At 38.6% G+C, this 18,666-nt stretch overlaps 1 long non-coding RNA gene across 3 annotated transcripts in view; it reads left to right on the top strand.

The window, feature by feature from the left end:
- LOC101679630 overlaps positions 1–17,438 on the top strand; it is a 118,842-nt gene extending 101,404 nt beyond the window's left edge. For all 3 annotated transcript variants that reach the window (XR_001182233.1, XR_200683.2, XR_006601981.1), the window contains one exon: positions 17,309–17,438. This is a non-coding gene — a long non-coding RNA (uncharacterized LOC101679630). The remainder of the gene's footprint in view (positions 1–17,308) is intronic.
- Positions 17,439–18,666: the final 1,228 nt, after the last annotated feature.

Genomic DNA, 18,666 nt, shown 5'->3' with positions numbered 1-18,666 from the left:
AACTTGCCGAAAAGACAAAGGCACCCATTATTTTCCCACTGCAAATATAGTCAGTTGGTGACTAACCAGCGAGCTCAACATCCAGTTCTAATGGTGGCTCTGTATTGAATTATGAGTAACAAAGAATGGGCTTGTTTTGCAGGAGTGATTAAAACATTCTCATGAGCTCTGTCCTAGTACACCAGCTACATGAAATTGACTATCCACCACAGCGAATATCCTGGAGAGATAAAGACATCGAGGCTTTTTTACTGCTCAAAGTTCAGGCTCAGGAGTGCATCACCCTCCAGTGCTTGGTTCTTAAGAATGGCCAAGCCTTCCTAGACTTCTTACTAGTGTCTTCTTATGTCCACTAATCCCCTATTAGCTGGTTTATTCAAATGTAATTATATTAATGAGTTTCTTGGATCTAAATTGGCTCCATAGTTTCTCCTTTCCTAAAATTAGAACATAAGAATCCGAACCCTTTATATATGTCTTGTCTTTTATATGATTTTGGTGCCTTTTATCAACAGAATAATTTATCTGTTCCCCTCATGTTACCATATGGAAAACAGTATTCAGTCTCAACGCGCCAACTTAGAGCCATATCAAACACTTCTAATCCCTTTTATCTACATGGCCATTTCACTTTTGGATGAAGGAAGAGTTTTATCTGTTTGGTGAGTTGTGTGGGAACGTGACCTTCATTAATGCCAGGCTTCCCCATGGGTTGAGATGATTCGTGTTCAAGTTCTTGTTTGTGCCTAGCCCTGCACCTTGTTTATTGTTCTTTTTCTCATGGGCTGTTCTGTTCTCAAACAGAACATTTTCCTTCTGTTCCTTTTCAGCATCCATCTGTTCCCTCCTATAAGGGATGTCTGCCATTCTCTACTTTGTCCACCTTAGACTGGGGAGGTCAAATCCCAGCAACAGGAAGCCCTTAGTGTACTCAAATCCAGTATTATCAGGGTAATTCTGATTCTGGACCTGGATCCTCATTCATCTCCTTGGATTAGCTCTGAATTGTTTATTACCATTGTCGGAACTATGCGTATACATAATATCTTTCTTTAATCTCTAGAAGTGTAATGTGTATCTTCTCTCAGGCATCACAAAGTCACCTCAAAACTGACATACTCAAACTTAATTCATAATCTTCTTCCTTGGGTAAAAATCAATCTTCAAAATCCTGGTTCCCTTTTGAGCATCTTCTACCACAACAAATGACATTACCTTCCTTCTCATTGTGCAGGCCAGCCACCAGAAGTCTTCCCTAACCTCTCTTCTCTCCCATTTTTAAGATCCAATTCATCATACTTCCCTCCATCCCCACCACGTCTACCCTATTCTAAAACATCTCATCTCTCACCTAAACTATAACCACTGCCTCCTGACGGGGCTGTTCACACATTCTCTGGCCTCTGTTCAATGAGCTCACCATGTTATGGCCAGAGGTATCTTTTCAATACCACGGATGGCATTTTATTTCTCTCTGGGGCCCCTGGGTAGCTTAGTCTGTTAAGCTTCTGACTCTTGATTTCGGCTCAGGTCATATTCTTGGGGTCGTGCGATGGAGCCCTGGGTCAGGCTCCTCACTCAGTGCGGAGTCTGCTTAAGACTCTTTCTCCCTCTTCCTCTACCCCGTCTCTCCCTCCCACTCACATGTTCCTGCTCTAAAAACAAACAAAGCAAAAAAATCCAGTCACATTACAAATAAATAAATAAATGAAAACAAAACTCCTGGCATAAAAAACAACTGGGGTCAGCAAACCTTCCCTCCCAAGGCGCTACATGATAAATTCTTTACATTTCCTGGGCTGTGCTTTCTCTGTGATAATGAGTTCCGGTAATGAACAAATGAGCACGGACACTGTGAGAAGAGGTGGCTGTGATCCAACCAGAGGGTACAGAGAAACACACGCGATAGGCTAGCTTAGACTCACAGGCTGTTTTTGGCCAATGCCTGTCCTATAATCTGCATATCACAACCCTGTGTACCTCTGTGTTCTCTTATGCAGGGTGTCCCACCCCCACTGCCACGTCAACGTCACTGACTTCATGTTCTTATACTTCTCTTCTCTGCCACTAGAAGGCCTTCATGTCCATCCCTCTGCCTGGATTCTTTTGTTCTGAATTGTCCTTCACCTGGCTCGATCTTACCTGTTCTGCAGATCTTAGTCCAAAGCTGCTTACTCAAGGATGTCATTCAGGGTCTCTCTGCCCTTGTATGGTTTCTGCTAGCCTCAGAGACTTCCCTCCAGAGCACAGCTCACAAGAACAATTATTACCTCTGCAATTAACTGAGTAATGTGTGTTCCCTGTGCTTCCCACCAACTGTGAGATCCAGGAAGCAGAAATAGTCTTTCCTTTGTTTAACATTGCATACCCTGGACCCAGTGCCTGTTGGTGGCACCTGGTAAAGTCTCGTTGACTGAATATACCAATGGTGCATGCGTGAGTTATCCCCACGCCACCACCAGCAGCCTCCAATGTTCCATTGTGACTGCCACCTGCCTTCTCAAGTCCTCTCTTCCTATATCATCTCTAGCAGTGTTTCTTCTCTCTGTCTTTCTGGGCTAATCTCCCTTTTTCTGCACACTTAGAGGAATTTCAATTGCTACTTTCAATCTCTGTGTCCTTTGCCTATGTCTGTCTTTTCTGGTTGAGGGCCCTTCTACCTTTCCTTTGGCTCCTGGACACTCATCATACAGATTGGTCAAATCTCTCCATCCAAAAACCTCTGGAACATGTTTTTAGTAGAACATAGTTGCTTTTACTCATTCATTGCAATGAGAGAGAACATGCACTGTGAAAACCATAGGAGCATCCCAGTAGAAGGGAGATGAAAAAGGATTTAAAGATTAGGGGAGAAAAAAAAAAAAGAAAAGGAAAAAAAAATAAAGATTAGGGGATATGTTTGGTAGTTGTAGGGAGAGTTCAAGGAAGCAAGGCTTTTGCTTTTGCTCCGGATTGGTGGCTGCCCTCAGGAAGTGAGGACAGTTCTTTGATCTGGCGTCTTAATGCTTTTTTAGGAGGAAAGAGAAGGGAACAAGGGAGCACAGCTGAAGCTGAATTTGGTTAGAAGGCAGTAATAGCCAGATTAGGGTAATCTGGGCCTTTTTAATCATTTGGCCAGTGTTTCTGGTTTTTATCTTTGAAGACGTGGTTATGAAATGTTCTTGTTTTTGCTTTGATCCAGCACATTTACAGAATGGTCTTGCTGTGTTTTGTCGTTCTCTGAACTTGTTTCTGTTCAATAGAATGCTGTGGCCTGACTGTGAGGAACAGGCCAGATCCCAGCGACACTGAGCCCCGAGAGCCGGGGCAAGCACCCCTGGTCTGCAGAGCTGCTTCCCTTTTCTCAGCGTGAGCCCTCCTGGGGAAGAACGGGTACACACGGAAGGGTGCCCAAACACACAAAGGTTCTCTGTGCTTAGTTCTGGTCTGATAGTCCATAGCCAGGCAAGCTAACCTTGGCCGACATGTAATAGAATTTCGAGAGTGAATACTTTTGTTTATCATTTTTCATTTTGTCCTAGCTAAGAAGTCACATTAAGTTATGAAGTCAGATAAATAAAATTACCTATTGAAAAGCACATGGCATTCTTTGGCCTTTGCTCATTATTATAATCACTGATAAGATAAACACAATAGCTTTCAATAATCTCCCTTAGTACATAATTAAAAAAAAAAAAAATCTTGAGTCATGTTGCCAAGATCTTCTGTGCATTCCCAACTGAGAAGGCAAACAACTGAATTCTGGACAAGAGCCAACCTGCTTGCATCAGTTCATAGCTGTGGCCATTGCCCACAGGTGAGGCATATCAAAGGGATTTATGAGTAAAAGTCAAGTGTATGTTGCCGCCTGAGGACCGTAGTAAGGAAGGATCTATATTCTGTATGCAGAATTCAAGGTTTCATTATGACGATTAAATGGCCAACTGATACAAGAGTTACATAAAGTTGCACTGAGAAATAGTTGAGAAAACCACCTTATTCATCCAAATCCATCTGGGAATCAGTAAAGCACAAGTTATGAAGGTTTCTGGAACTTTCTGTCCTGTATGTATTTGTGGAAGAGATTTGATCCTATCTGAGGCTTTACAAAGTCAGTGACTGGACACCAGGACAGTACTGAACAGAAGCAAATGCTAGGCCTTTGGTTAGACTTCATTTCTTGGCTGGAAGTTGTGGTGTTGAATTTGGGAAAAACAAAAAAAACTTCATAGATTTCAAGTACCACACAATGTAAGGAATGCATATTAATATTATTTTAAATGTATTTGCATAAAATAACCTGCAGATGTGTAAATATTAGCATGTGTGTGATTATCTGGAAGATAGGACATTGGAAGTTAGGGTCCTGAGAGAAAAATATTTAGAAATTAAAGGATTTCAAATGAGACCTCAGGAGTATACGGGATCACTAGCTTTCACATGACTTAGAATTCTTTTATGTGTCCCTAACAAGGTCCTTCTCCCATCCCCCTCTTTTTTTAGGAAAGCTATTAAATTTCTTTATGCTTTAATTTTTCATGTATAAAGTGAAAATAATAATATCAGCTACTATCCTAAGAATTAAATTAAGGAATATAGGTAGTGCAGGAAGAAGAGTGCTTGGCCCATAGTGAGTGCTATTTGGTCACCACTTTTCTTGAGTTCTAGTATTTTCTTTTTTAGCAAATATGCTGACGCTGAATTTCACAGAAAAAAAATAGAATCATCAGAGATGATAATGCAAATCAAGTACAAAAAACAGGTCGCGGCTAGAAACGATTGCCCTTACTTGGTGAGGACTCCCTTCTATCCATGATTTTTTTTTAAAGATTTTACTTATTTATTTGACAGAGAGATTAGAGAGAGCACAGTTAGGCAGAGCAGCAGGCAGAGGGAGAGGGAGATGCAGGTTCCCCAGCAAGCAGCGAGCCTGATGTGGGGCTCCGATCCCAGGACCCTGAGATCATGACCTGAGCTGAAGGGTGATGCCCAACCTTCTAAGCCACTCAGGCACCTCTGTATCCACGGTTAATGCTTCTACTGCGTTACCGACTCTCCATCTTCCACCTCCTTGGGAACTTTTTCCTAAATTCTTTCTCAATACACACACAAACACACAGGTGTGTGGGTATGTGCACACACATGCTTCAGTGCCCCCGCATCTATAAGCTCTTTTATTTCAGCACGCAACCTCATCTAGTCTCTCCTATTAAAAAAAAAAAAAAGCCTGCCAAGAGTCATGTTTTTTAAGAGCTATATTTTAATTCGTTATTCTCTCTTTAGGAAATGAGAAGTAAAGATACCTTGTCTTCCTAACAAAAACATTTTTTTTCTTTTGCAAGAATTACCTAAACTCATTAATTCTCCTGTTTAAATGCCTGTTTACTCATCATTTCCCTGGAAATTTTCCTGTCTTCCAATTTTTCCTGGGAAACTGTTTTCACACATTTGACTCATTCCTCGCAATAATCCTATGATAGATACCATTTATATTCTCCCATTTTACAGATGAGAAAACTGGGTTATAGAGCAATTAAGTATCTTTCCCAAAGTCACAGAGTTAGTAAAGACTTACTGAAACTTAAATTAGAATTTATAAAGGCTATAACTATATTTAAGATGGGAAATATGTGCAAAATAATGTTATCCTAAAAGTAGAAGGATCATCCTACGAGTATTTTATTTTTTCACTATTGTGTCTTATATATGATTTTCATCCCTTTATTGCATTTTAAACTTTTATGAAAGCAGGCATTTTAAAAGTCCTCACAGCTTATAGAAGAATGCTGAATTAATAGTGATAAAAATAGTAGCCTGTATTTGCATACACTTATGTATGTAAATAGCACTTACTATATGCCAAGCACTCTTCTTACTACACTAAATATATTACTTAATTTAATTCTTAGGATAGTAGCTGATATTTTCACTTTATACACGAAAAACTAAAGCACAGAGAGATTTAATAACTTACCTAAAGCCAGTGGGTTTGCAAATGGCAAAGCCAGAGTTTGAACACAGCCAATCTGGTCTACACTCAGTGCTTATAAGCATTGTTCTATAGTAATCGCTAAAGGCTTAAGAGTGATTAAAGAATCTACCAAAACATATATTTCATTATGGGATAATATAACTTGAGGCATGATTTATCGAACCAAGTTCCAGATTTATACTCTTGTATAAACCAAATAAAAACACAGGCTAGGTGTTAGTGAATCATACTGGCTGAAGTAAGAATTGCGTTTGCGGAAATACACCACTCTTTTCTCCAGGAAAATACTGGTCATTAACTAATATTAAATTATCAATGATTTGATATCAATGAATCACAGCCATAAATTTTGCACTTATTCAATAACATTCTTTAAATGTTATCCTCTAGATACAATGTATACTGCATATTAATAAAACACAGCTCATAAAATTATACAGGCATTTAGCTATTTAAATATTAAGATATTTAAAATAAATACACAGATATTTAAAGTATAGTTGCCAAAATAACCTTTCTAAACTAGGAATGACTAGGTGATGATTCCTCTTCAGACACGATCTTATTTAAACAAATATAATTTATTTTATTTTCTAGAGTATTAATTTCATATTTCAAAAGAGAAGAAAACAAGAGATGATTAAGTGCAAATTTCAAGATAAAACTTGGAATTATTCTCAAGTTCTTGACTGCAGCTTATCATAAAACAAAAGTAATATCTTCCAAAAGAAGATAAACAAGTGTTAACGATAACCACAATTAGAAAACACTGCTGGATTGAGTGTGTGCGTGGAACACTAAGAACTGTCCTCACATCCTTTCTTCAGATGAGTACATTTACAATGAGACAAGATACATAATAGCCAGCAGAATACATGCTTCATTGTTTAAGACTTACTGAATCGTCAAGGCGACCTGTTAATGAGGCATTGGATAACATGAGGACACGAATCACTACTTCTTTAAATTAAAAAAAAAAAAATAGTTTCTTATCCAAAGAAATAAAGTTATATAGTATCTTATATACATTTCTAGCATAGAAATATACAGTAACCACAGAATATAAAAGAAAGGGGATATAAAAACTGTCACTACAGGAAAAAAAAGGACATTGTAGCATGATAAAAAAGAGAAAGAGTTAAAAACTGAAAGGAAATTAATAATGATTGATTGATAAGATTGCAGACAGACTTTTTCCTCTCAAACATTCTCTGTGTTTCCATATTTTCCATATTTTCTAGAATCAACTGATAATGCTTTTAAATCTTTAAAGTGTTACAAACTTCTGCTACAAAAAAATGAGAATAATTATTTATTTGAAAGGATTAGCAATTGGAAATAGGAAATATAACTCCTATATGACTTGAAAACCATAACTTTCATAATTTCAAGGTTAGAAGTTAGTTTAGCAATAAATAACAGTCATCAGTCAGCACCTCAGCAACGTAAATAATACATTTATAGTGCCTCCATTGTAACATCTCTATAAAATAAAAAAATACATATCAATTTATATCTCCAATAACACACTGAAAAATCAAAGGACTATGGTATCATCTAATTTGAGCTACCAGTAACAACTAATAGTAGGAGTTTATAAAAAATTCACCTAATCTATGTAAGCACTGTATATACCCTTATTTATCGTAATTAAGCCAAATAACATAACTTACTCACATAAACAATTATAGATATTCTAACAAGAAAAATCATTAAAATCAGAGGGACCTACCTTCTCAAAGACTAAAATCCAGAAGTGTTTTCTCCCCTTTAACTAAACTTTAACTAATTTTGTTGGTAGGTAACAGAACTTCCCTAACTGGGTCTACATCCAATTACAAATTTCCAGGCCGGCAGTTACATGTTCTGTCATCTTCACTCAAAACGACTAGAAAATGTACATGCATTCCAGAAAAAAAATATTAGAAATCAGTGCATATATGTAAATATCATTACCCATGCTAGGCTTCTTCTCATTCTTGCCAGAGTTTATATCAGACAAGAGGACTTTCTCCTGGATCATTTATCTCCATCAATGCTCATTCTTAAACTCACAGGAAATCAGGGCTTACTTGTCTTTGATTTTTAAATAAACACAGGTCTTTATATGTGAGGAAGAACCCCCACTAACAACTTTGAATCATTTCCTTAAAATTCTCAGAAGGTTCACTTGACCAGACTCGTTATATGGAAAACAACAAATCCTTATCTTCAACAAACTCCATTTCAAGGCAGTTTGGGGGTGGGGGAGACAAACAGACAAAAACAAAAACAAAACACCACGAGTGGAACCAGTGTTTGGGCAGGCAGCAAAAGAGATCATCTGAATTTAAGTGGAACGTTTCCAGGAACAAGAACATAGGCGAGCTTTTCCATCTTCTTCTCGTTCTTCAGTCTGATGTGGAGATCCAGATGGAACTCCCACTTCCCAGTTAGTCAGCTCTAGCCGTGGGCTTCTGTCCTTTGGATACAGGTAGGGATTCCTAGCCTCTGCATATGGAGGTGGTCCTCTCACTTCGCTGTGAGGACCTTCCTAGGATGCGAGAGCGTATGTGTTAGATCCTTGTCTGTATCTGATTTGGGGACCAGTGAGTTAAGGCATAAGGGTTTGCATTGCCGAAGAAAGAGAAAACCGCCTGAAGACAATTTCATTCCCATTGGGGACTTTTTTGGGTTCCCTACAAACTCCTCCAGAAAGAGCTGAAGCTGATTCACTTGCTTCAGGGACACACTTACTGTGGCCAAATTTTTTATGGCACTTGATTGTGAGATCTTAGATTAGCAGTGTTGCTTGGCAACCCACCAGCCCCCACCTAGATTTTTTTTCATTTTGACTTCCCTAAATTCACATTTTAAACTTTCAGAAAGAGCACAGATGGTTTTAAGTTTTAGTATTTAATATTTGCAAGGGAAAAAAATGTTCAATTCTAATTTATTCTCCTAGCACAAAAAATTCAAAGTTTTTGTGCTAAGCAATTCCATTTATATCCATGTAAAATGTCCTTGCGATTTCCCTCAGTCTCCACCCAGCTGTTCCTACCACGACCCACACTCAAAGAATGTCTCTCTCTACCCATTTGCGGACTTAATTTCTTCTCTAGAGAGGAATGTACAGTAATCGAAGCCATGCCTCAGTCTAACATCATATCATGACTGGTAGAGAGAGAGAGAGATAGGGAAGGAAGAAGGGGAGGGAGTTTGCCTCTGAATTGTCACTCAAGAAATTGCTTTCCGGTGTGTGACAAACACTACTTCCAAAGAGACTGTACAGAGTAAATATTGTTAAGATTCCAACAAAATGTCATTAGAATGAATGAACATTTCTCCAAAATGTAGCATATCGACCAATGTTTTTAGAGAATTGAAAAGAAACTTGTCAAAGTATAGCTTATTAATAATATAAAGCACTTAACACATGCAAAGATGAGCAAATGATTTATAGTAGTACCTGCGATAGAGAGATATACTCAATATCCTTGTGGATGATAACGTTGATGTGGATTATTTAATGATGAAGATGTCAACAGTATATTAGATTATTAAGTTTAAAATTTAGTTTCAAATATTGCATGTAGAATATGACCCTATTTTTTGCTAATATTAAACTGTGTGTGTATGTACGTAATCAGGAGATTAGAGGTGTCGCATTTTTTAAATAGTGTGATTACAGGTGAGTCTCGTTTTTCTCAGTTTTTCTCCATAAATACATCCTTCTTTTATACATGTCATGCAGGGGATGACGTTGATGATCCATTTCATACTCTGTTCTTCCCGTGCAGACTAGTAAGCTCGTGGATGTCCTCTCCAAATACACTCTTCTCTGCGCTGGTTTGTGATGCTGAACTTGGAGTCTGCAGATAACTTTTCCCTTTTCCAGCAGGTTTCCTATTAGAATCGGCCATTAGCATCATACGACTGAAAGGCAAGAGCAGGAGGAAGGGGCCTACTTCCTATTTGCTGGTTTCTGTCAGTGTCATCCCAGCCAGGGTCTCTTACATCATCAGCAGCAGCAGTTTATCTCATTCACTCCACAAAGCACTCCCAGAACACCCCACCCCGACCCCGTGGTGCCAGGCTAAAGTGGGCAGTATACTCTCCCAGTTACTACCGCCACTGACCAAGTCACCTCTAAACCCGCCATGTTCGAGTAGGGACCGAAGAGAAGGTTCTGTAGCAAGTCCAGGCTGCAGGGCCCTTTGCTTCTCCCCCTGCAGACTCCTGGCGGCAGATTCAAGAATTCTAAGTATCTGTGGTGAAAAGGGCTTCCCCGAGGAGTCTCCAGCCAGCCCCAGTAGGAGGAGCATGGTGCAGACCTCTGGGCTGTGGGAGCAAATCTGCATTCTCCTCAACATATTCTTTCCTTCTTTGGAGAAAGTTCCTGGAGGGCTTTTGATTCTTGTGGAATCTTTTTTTTTTTTCTTTTAAGATTTTATTTATTTAGGCAGAGAGGCAGGCAGAGAGGGGGGTGGGAGAAGCAGGCTCCCTGCTGAGCAGGGAGCCCTATGTGGGACACGATCCCAGGACCCTGAGATCATGACCTGAGCCAAAAGCAGAGGCTTAACCCACTGAGCCACCCAGGCGCCCCCTGGAGTCTTGAACTACTAAGCATGGGACATCAGAATGACCACATGGCCTGAACTGCCCCTCATAAACCGGGTATTAGATGGCCCACCAAGTCAGAAGTTTGGGCAAGTAATTAATCATCAAGCAGATCTGCTTTTAAGGGTTGTACGGGAGTGGATGTTTGGAAGCCTTCATTTGTGGTTCAGTGTCCTTCTTTGACACCCACTCCTGCTTCATTTGTCTTAACTTAGCCATGTCACAAGATAAATAATTGTCAAATCTGGATTTAAGCCAACATCAGATTGACCCAAACATCCATTAGCTGGATAAAACAAAATGTGATATATCCATACGATAGAATATTAGTCGCCAACAAAAAAGAATGAAGTGTTCATTTGTGCTACAACATGTGTGAACCTTGAGCTCATTATGTAAGGGAAGCCAGACAAAAAAGGCAACATAGGCATGATTCCCTTTATATGAAATGCCCACAACAGACACATCTGCAGAGACAGAAAATAGATTGCTGGTTGCCAAGGGCTTGGTGGGGCAGGGAATGGAGAGTAACTGCTAATGAGTATGGGGTTTCTTTCTGGAATGTTGTAAATCTTCCAATAGCAGATGGTAGTGATCATGGTACAGTATCCCAAAATATCAGCAAGTATATCCCCAAACCACTGAATCATATACTTTAAAAGGATGGGTTTTATAGCATGTAAATTTTACCTTAAGAGAATTGTTCTAAAAATTATAATTAAAACCAAATAATGAAAGGTAGAGATGAATGGCTTCATCAGTTTTTACTCCAGGAAAATGGTTATTTAATCAGCCTGAAATACATACAGAGAATAGTTTTCTGAATTTGGGGAGTAAACCAGACCATTTTCTGTGTATGGGTATGTGTATTTTCCCCCAAAGGCTATCACACAGAGAGCACTTATATTTTTCATGGTATCGTTATATTGATCTCTGAGTTCTTACGAAGTATTAGTGATCCTGCACTAAAACATAAAGCAGGAGGGCAAGTACAGAAGAGGAAGTATGAATAGCTAATATAAAACAGATGTCCAGCTTCGCTAAGAGTGAAGTTCATTCATAATGTAAATGAACTGAAAAATAGGCCATCACCTCTCCCCCTCCGACTGGCCCAACCTGGAGTGGTAACTAATGAGGAAGAGAAGCCTCATGCATTACTCATGGAAGCATAAATAGTCACAGCCTTTTAGGAGAACATTCTGGCACTATATATTGAAATTAATAATTGGCATGTCCTTTCATGCAGTAGTCTCACCCTTTATATTCTACCCCATAGAAATGAAAGTGTCAGTGCATAAGGATATAATGACAAAGATGTATTTGGCACCTTTGGAAACCAGGTGAAGGTCTGTTATTTGGGGAGTTTAATTGCGATAGTTTCATATAATATTTCTTAGCCATCAAAAGGAAAAAAATGAGATCTCTGTATATGCCCCTGGAAAGATATTCATGATATATAGCTAATATAAAAGCAAGATTCAGGGGCATCTGGATGGCTCAGTGGGTTAAAGCCTCTGCCTTCCACTCAGGTCATGATCCCAGAGTCCTGGGATTGAGTCCCGCATCGGGCTCTCTGCTCAGCAGGGAGACTGCTTCTCTCTCTCTCTCTCTCTCTCTCTCTCTGCCTACTTGTGGTCTCTGTCTGTTAAATAAATAAAATCTTAAAAAAAAAAAAAAAAAAAAGCAAGATGCAGAGAAATATGGACATTTCATTTATGTAAAGCAAAGTAACAAAATGTGGTTTATATGGGCCCTGTGTATTTGTATGTATGTGTATATGATTTTATATGCATGGAAAAAGGTATAAAGAGACATACCAGATAGGTCATTTTTGGCTATGTAGCTAGTAAGCAGGGGATGGGGGAGCTGTGGGGTAGAAGGAGACAATGTCAGTTCACAAGAACAAGTGACCCAGCATGAATGATATTAATCCCATTTGTACTGTCTTATATATAAATATAAAAGATTGAAAAAAGATGTGTGGTGAATTCAGCCAAGTGCTACAAAAGGACAGATCAAAGTAGCAGGATCTCAGAGGATGTTTTCATCCTCCCCCACGATTTGCTGTATTATTTAAAGTTTCACAAAGGTTATGTATTATTTATATAATCAGAAAAATTGAAAAGCTTTTCAGTGGGGAAAACAGATAATATAACCAATATTTTATTATTATTATTTTTAACTTGAAATACCTTCGTTAATTTGTAGGTTCAGAAACTATAATATTTTGGAGAATGGCTGCGATTGGAGATTACCTTTGCTAGACTGGAAGTAAAATTGTCCAGCTGATAAATAGTGTTAATCCCACATGAGGAAGGGCTGTGTGTAACTCACATCATGGACGATGGTTTCAAAAATCTTAACACTCCACCCCCTGCAATGAAACCGTCTCATCTGAAAATGAGAACCGGCATGTGGTCCTTGTACTAACATCAATGTTTTCTTGTATTCTCTACTCCTTCCTTCTGCTGGACTGGGGGGTTTTGATCTGTAAAGGGCCTGGATTAGGTTAGATGTCTTCTAACTGAATGGAGATCTGTTAAGATCACCTAGGATGAAGTCCATACCAAACATAATGGATCAGAATTTCTGGAACTAGAGCTAAGAAATTCATATAAAAAAAAAAAATCTGCGTCACTTGGGTGGCTCAGTGGGTTAAAGCCTCTCCCTTTGGCTCGGGTCATGATCCCAGGGTCCTGGGATCGAGCCCCGGTATCCGGCTCTCTGTTTGGCGGGGAGCCTGCTTCCTCCTCTTTCTCTGCCTGCCTTTCTGCCTACTTGTGATCTATGTCAGAAAAATAAATAAAATCTTAAAAGAAAGAAAGAAAGAAAGAAAGAATAACCAAGGTCACTCTGCTAGTTAGTGGCTGGCCAACAACTCAAACAAAGGTCTTCTGACTCTTAAACAGCATCTCACACAAATTAAAAAAAAAAAAAAAAAAAAAAAGTCCTTCAAGTCGAGAAGTCTAGAAGGCTTAAGAATCCCACAAAGTCTCTGTCACATCTAACCATGATTGTTTTAAATGCCTTTACTGTTGCTGCTGCCATACCCTCTGAGGCTGAGAAATGGGCTCTCTCCAAAGATCTGTTGCTGCTTTGGTGACTGATGCTAACGATGGATGCACTAGTCTTGCAGTGGTTCCCCAAGATCTAGGGAAGGGAAAGAGATGTTTTTTTTTTTTTTTTCTAGAGTTGTGTGCAGCTGGGTTTGTTGGGGCTTAGCTGGTGTTGTCTGGATACAAGAGAAACTTTTGTTGCTGTGATTTCCTTATCTTCGTGGTGAGCCCTGTGTCTGTCCTTGAGAAGTAAGGAGTTGGATTTTCTGGGAATGTGTTATATTAGTTGATCTGCCCCTATCTATTAATAAGATTTTTCAATGTACAAATAAAATGTAGGTATCAAAAGGAGTAAAAATTTCCATTTTGTTATATAAATTACATTCCAAAAATTATTATCAGTCAAATTATACCACTTTCATTGAAGGTCTCCTAGAAGATTGTGTGTCTCAGAGGAGAAAAATGTGTCCTCTTAATGCTCTGTAGATTCCAGATACCATTTAAAGATAAAAGTTCATTATATGATAGAGTGCTTTTTAAAAAAAAAAAGAGAGAGAGAGAGATTTTATTTATTTATTAGAGAGAGAGAGAGAGCAAGGATGGGAAAGAGAGAGCATGAGAGGGGAGGAGTCAGAGGGAGAAGCAGGCTTCCTGCTCGGACTCCATGATCATGACCTGAGCCAAAGGCAGTTGCTTAACCAACTGAGACACCCAGGTGCCCCAGATGGAATGCTTTTTATTCTCTGACTTATTGTGAATGTTTGTGTTAAGTACCCTTCTGTGTTACTTGTTAATTCTCATAGAGCTGAAAATATAGTGTTATCAATTAAATATTCGTTGCCACTGATGAAACCATTGGAAAAATTTATCTTTTCATATATTTTATACATACATAACTAGTTTCAATGACTGAAGAAGGAGAGCTGTGTTAGATGTTAGAAAAATTAATTTCCACCCTTCTGAAACTGTTCTTACAACAAATATGGTGGTATGTAGAAGATCTATTTTTATTCATTTTTTATTCATTAAATATTTACATTAAAAACTTATTTTGCCCCAAACATTTTGATAGCTATTCAAAATTCAAGGATGAACAAAATATCCTTCCCCTTTCCCTAGATCTTGGATTCAGTTGGGGCAATGCTCATATAAACAAAGCACTTTGGTAAAACGTGATAAAGTGACCATAATAAAAGCATATCAAAATGTTCATCTCATTTTTTCACTTCTTCCTCATATAATAAAGTACGATGACCTATTAAAATGCTTTGATATGCTGATGTGCCCTTAGCCCCCAAATAAAACATATTTTGATGTTGCCATTGATCCTGTTGTCATTTTAAGAAAAGGCAGTTTATAAAAACGGTGCAAGTTAAATGAATTGCCTGCTAATTCCTAAATATCAGTGTTTTAAAATGGAGCATAATGCATGTAGAACTGTGTATCTATTAGATTTAATAAAATTATTAAAATCCAGATCTATGTAATAATATATTTAGGAATTATGAATGTTGAATTACACGTTGTTCGATTAGCAAAGCCATTTCAAAAATGCTCTATGGGGTTTTCTCTCCTTTCCTCATTTTTCCTTTATTTCTTGATTTCCTCAGCATCAGGATTCTAGTGATAAAGCGTGCGAGGTGTTAAACAAAAATTTTTCAAAAGTAGCCATAATAACAACAATAACAAAAAAGGGAAAGAACAGAAAGTCAGAAACCCAGCGTTAACAAAATGCATGTTTAACCAAGTCTGGGAGATCAAGCCAGACTGCACTTGGTAAATACCTTTTGGAGACACTAATACCCAAAGGTTGTGTTTGCTGTTGTGCTTGAAGTTTGCTTTGCGTGGGCTCTAAGACACCAGATGACCAGTAATCTCACTTGCCCTTTCTTCCTCTACTCTCTGTGGGCTCTGCATACACCTCGTTTCCCCCACAGCCTCGCCTGCCCCTGGCCATCCCCCGGCTCCCTCGTCCCCCTCCAGATGTCTGCGGCGGTTAGGATTCAGTGGGTCACACCTTACCCTGTCAGGAGCTGGCGCCTCCGATGCCCCGCGCTTGCTCGTCGCTTCATTTCCCCTGCAAAGGGCCCGCTGACAAGTCTGCCTTGTTAGAGGTAAATCTCAGGGAGCCCAAGGCAGCCAGCGGTTTCCCGTTTGGTTACCTGTCATATCTCCTTAGGTTTGGGCGGTCTGAGACCCCCGCAGTTCTCAACCTCTGCGAGGGCCCTGCCAGGGAGGGCCAGCTCTAGGCCGGCCGGTTCGTGCGAGGGCTCTTGGACGGAACCTGCAGAGGGTCCGCACACATCGGGAAGGTGTGCAGTCGTGGTACATGTTTCCTCAGTTTTGGTTCAGCTTAATTCAACTCCCTGAACATTTATTAAGGCTATGCAAGCTGAGGGAAACCGTGGGGCACTTGAGTTTTTTATATATATATATAATATATGTATAAAATTATATAATAAAATATATTTATGTATGCTTTATTATATATAAATGCATATATCAAGTATATATTTTTATATTTATATACATATATACCATTTACATATATATATATATTTTTTATTGAATTAGCCAACACATAAGGCTTGAGTTTTTTAACAGTCCAACACACATGCTTGTTTTCTGATCTTCACAACAACCTTGAGAAACAGATGGGTAAATATTTCTTCCATTCCATGGCATTCCATTCAGTTATTCAACCATTTAGTCATTCAACAAACTTCTTTGTAAAGAATCTGCTCTGTGTTGGCACTGCTCTCGGAGCAGAGCTTAGGGAGAGTGATGAAATACTCTCCTCTGTTCTTCCTCCCCGTGGGCTACCTGCCTTAGGAGAGAGCCGCAGATTCAGGCCAATAAGACAGAGAGTAAATAAGAGATCAGCAAAAAAGAGCAGAGGGGAGTGTATCCAGTAAGGTGAGGAAGAGGCTGCCCACAAGGGCTGGGCGCTCAAAGAAGATGATGTTTATGTGAGGCAGGAAGTGAGAGTTGGCCTGGAAAACAAAACACCCCAACGTATTTCACCCCTATTCGATATTCCCCCGAAGCCTTATGAGGTTCTCATTACTGCATTGCGTCTGCGGGAGTTTAGACCCAGGTTTAATACAGCGAGGAATGAGGCAACGTCAACCAGCAAATACATGTAAACAGGGGACAGAGCAAACTCCTTTTGTCTGACTCATAGTTGATGCTTTTTTTCATGAAACAACATAATTTCCTAGGAGGAGCCAATTCTGTTTTGAAGAAAGTATTGATATTAGAAAAGAAGTGAATTATACAATTGAGATAATTTAATATAATTATAAGCCAGAGAACACCATTAAGTTTGAGAATTGTTTCTGAAACACTCCAATATTCTAGCTCTGCCATACAAAATAAGTGGACTAAAATGTCTATCTGTATTTCAATTAGGCATAGTATGTGGTAATTATTATGTGTTTTTTTTAATGAAGTATAGGTTCTACTCACATTTCACTGAAGGAGAGAGTTGAATTTACAGTTGAGTTCCATGTTGAAAAACTCTTTCCTATCATCTTCTTTTTTTTTTTTTTTCCTTTTGGGAATCATCAGAGACCTTAAAAGCATCTGCTTACCGAACCAAAGAGGATGTTTTAAAATCATTTTATTCAATAATGAGAGGAAGTAAACCCAGTAATAGAATCTAAATGCATTCCTCTTGTAGACTTTCCTGGAAAAACATCAGAGACTATGTCACAAAAGGTCACTAAGAAAAATTACCGAATGGAAAACCATACAACTAGAAACGACAGCTCTGCCAAACTTTGCTGTGTGGCCCTGGACACATCATTTCATCATGGTAAGCCCTTCTCCTTCTTTTTGTATAACAGAGTAAGTGGTCACAATGGTGTTCCAATTGACAAGGTTTTGGTAGACAAATTAATTAACATATGGGAAATAATTTGAAACATAAAATACTATGCATAGGGTACTAAAAAGAAGAATGCTTTTATTTATTATTACAAATTGAATATCTTGTGTATATTAGTAAAGGAGAATGTCTGTATTAGCAGATATCTAGGAGAAAGAGTTGATAGATGTCTTTGGAAAACCCTGGGTCTTTTCATGGGTGGGTTAGAACAATTCCTGTTACATTGCCTATAGTGTATTTTAAATACTTCAACATAATATGATATACGGATAGGATACATTCAGTATAACCTACATACTAGAATAGATTATTGGCATTTGAAACATTCTAATTAGGATAGATAGATAACATTTCAAAGTTGCTAATCAGTGTCGTATAGCTTCCAATAACAATGGCTTCTAATATCACCATCTCCATCCACAACAGAGTGGGAGAATGTCTCAAATGCTTTTCCAGTTGTAAAGATAATATGAGAACATGGCAAGCCAGCCTCCTGATGTTCTTCAGAGCAGTGCCCTAATGCTAGGACGCCTATTTTTCCCATGGCTCATGGGCAGGATAGAAAATGCACCTCATCTAGTCAACTAGATGACTGGCTGATTCTCAAGACTTGTCAAATGGGCCTGAGAACCATTGATGCCTTGTACTGGTGAATAACTGTGGGATAGAGTTGGAATTTTACCTACTTTAGAGAGTAAGTTGTTGGAATGTTTTCATACCTTGTTGGTAGTAAATCTGTATGTGCAGACTTGATTCTGAGACTTGCTTCTGTTGTAACATCCCACTTGGTCTGCTGGGGAAGGAACGCAATACTCATTACTAACCTCATTCCCTACCTCTAGAGAAGGGACTAGAAACGAACCAAAAAGAGCCTAATAATTGAGAATGGACAAATCAGCTTAAGTCACTTTATCAAAGCTCTCTTTTTTATATTATTTGGAATATCAACTGATATTCTTCTTATAAATGTGCCAAACATCTACTATAAGCAGTCTTATGGAAGAGATTATTACTTTGTATGCCACAGTGTGAATTCTTACTTGAAAAACTTCTAAGAATATACTTCTTGAAAATACTGTTTCTTCTGAGATACTAGTATGATTCCATCTTTTTATTATTTTTTTTTAATAATGAGAGTCATGTAGCCTAAA

The sequence above is a fragment of the Mustela putorius genome, unplaced genomic scaffold (assembly GCF_011764305.1).
Source record: "Mustela putorius furo isolate JIRA1106 unplaced genomic scaffold, ASM1176430v1.1 tig00003854_pilon_pilon_pilon, whole genome shotgun sequence".
NCBI classification, from domain to species: Eukaryota; Metazoa; Chordata; class Mammalia; order Carnivora; family Mustelidae; genus Mustela; species Mustela putorius.
Note: the sequence above shows the minus strand (reverse complement) of the source record. Positions and strands in the feature narration are given on the sequence as shown.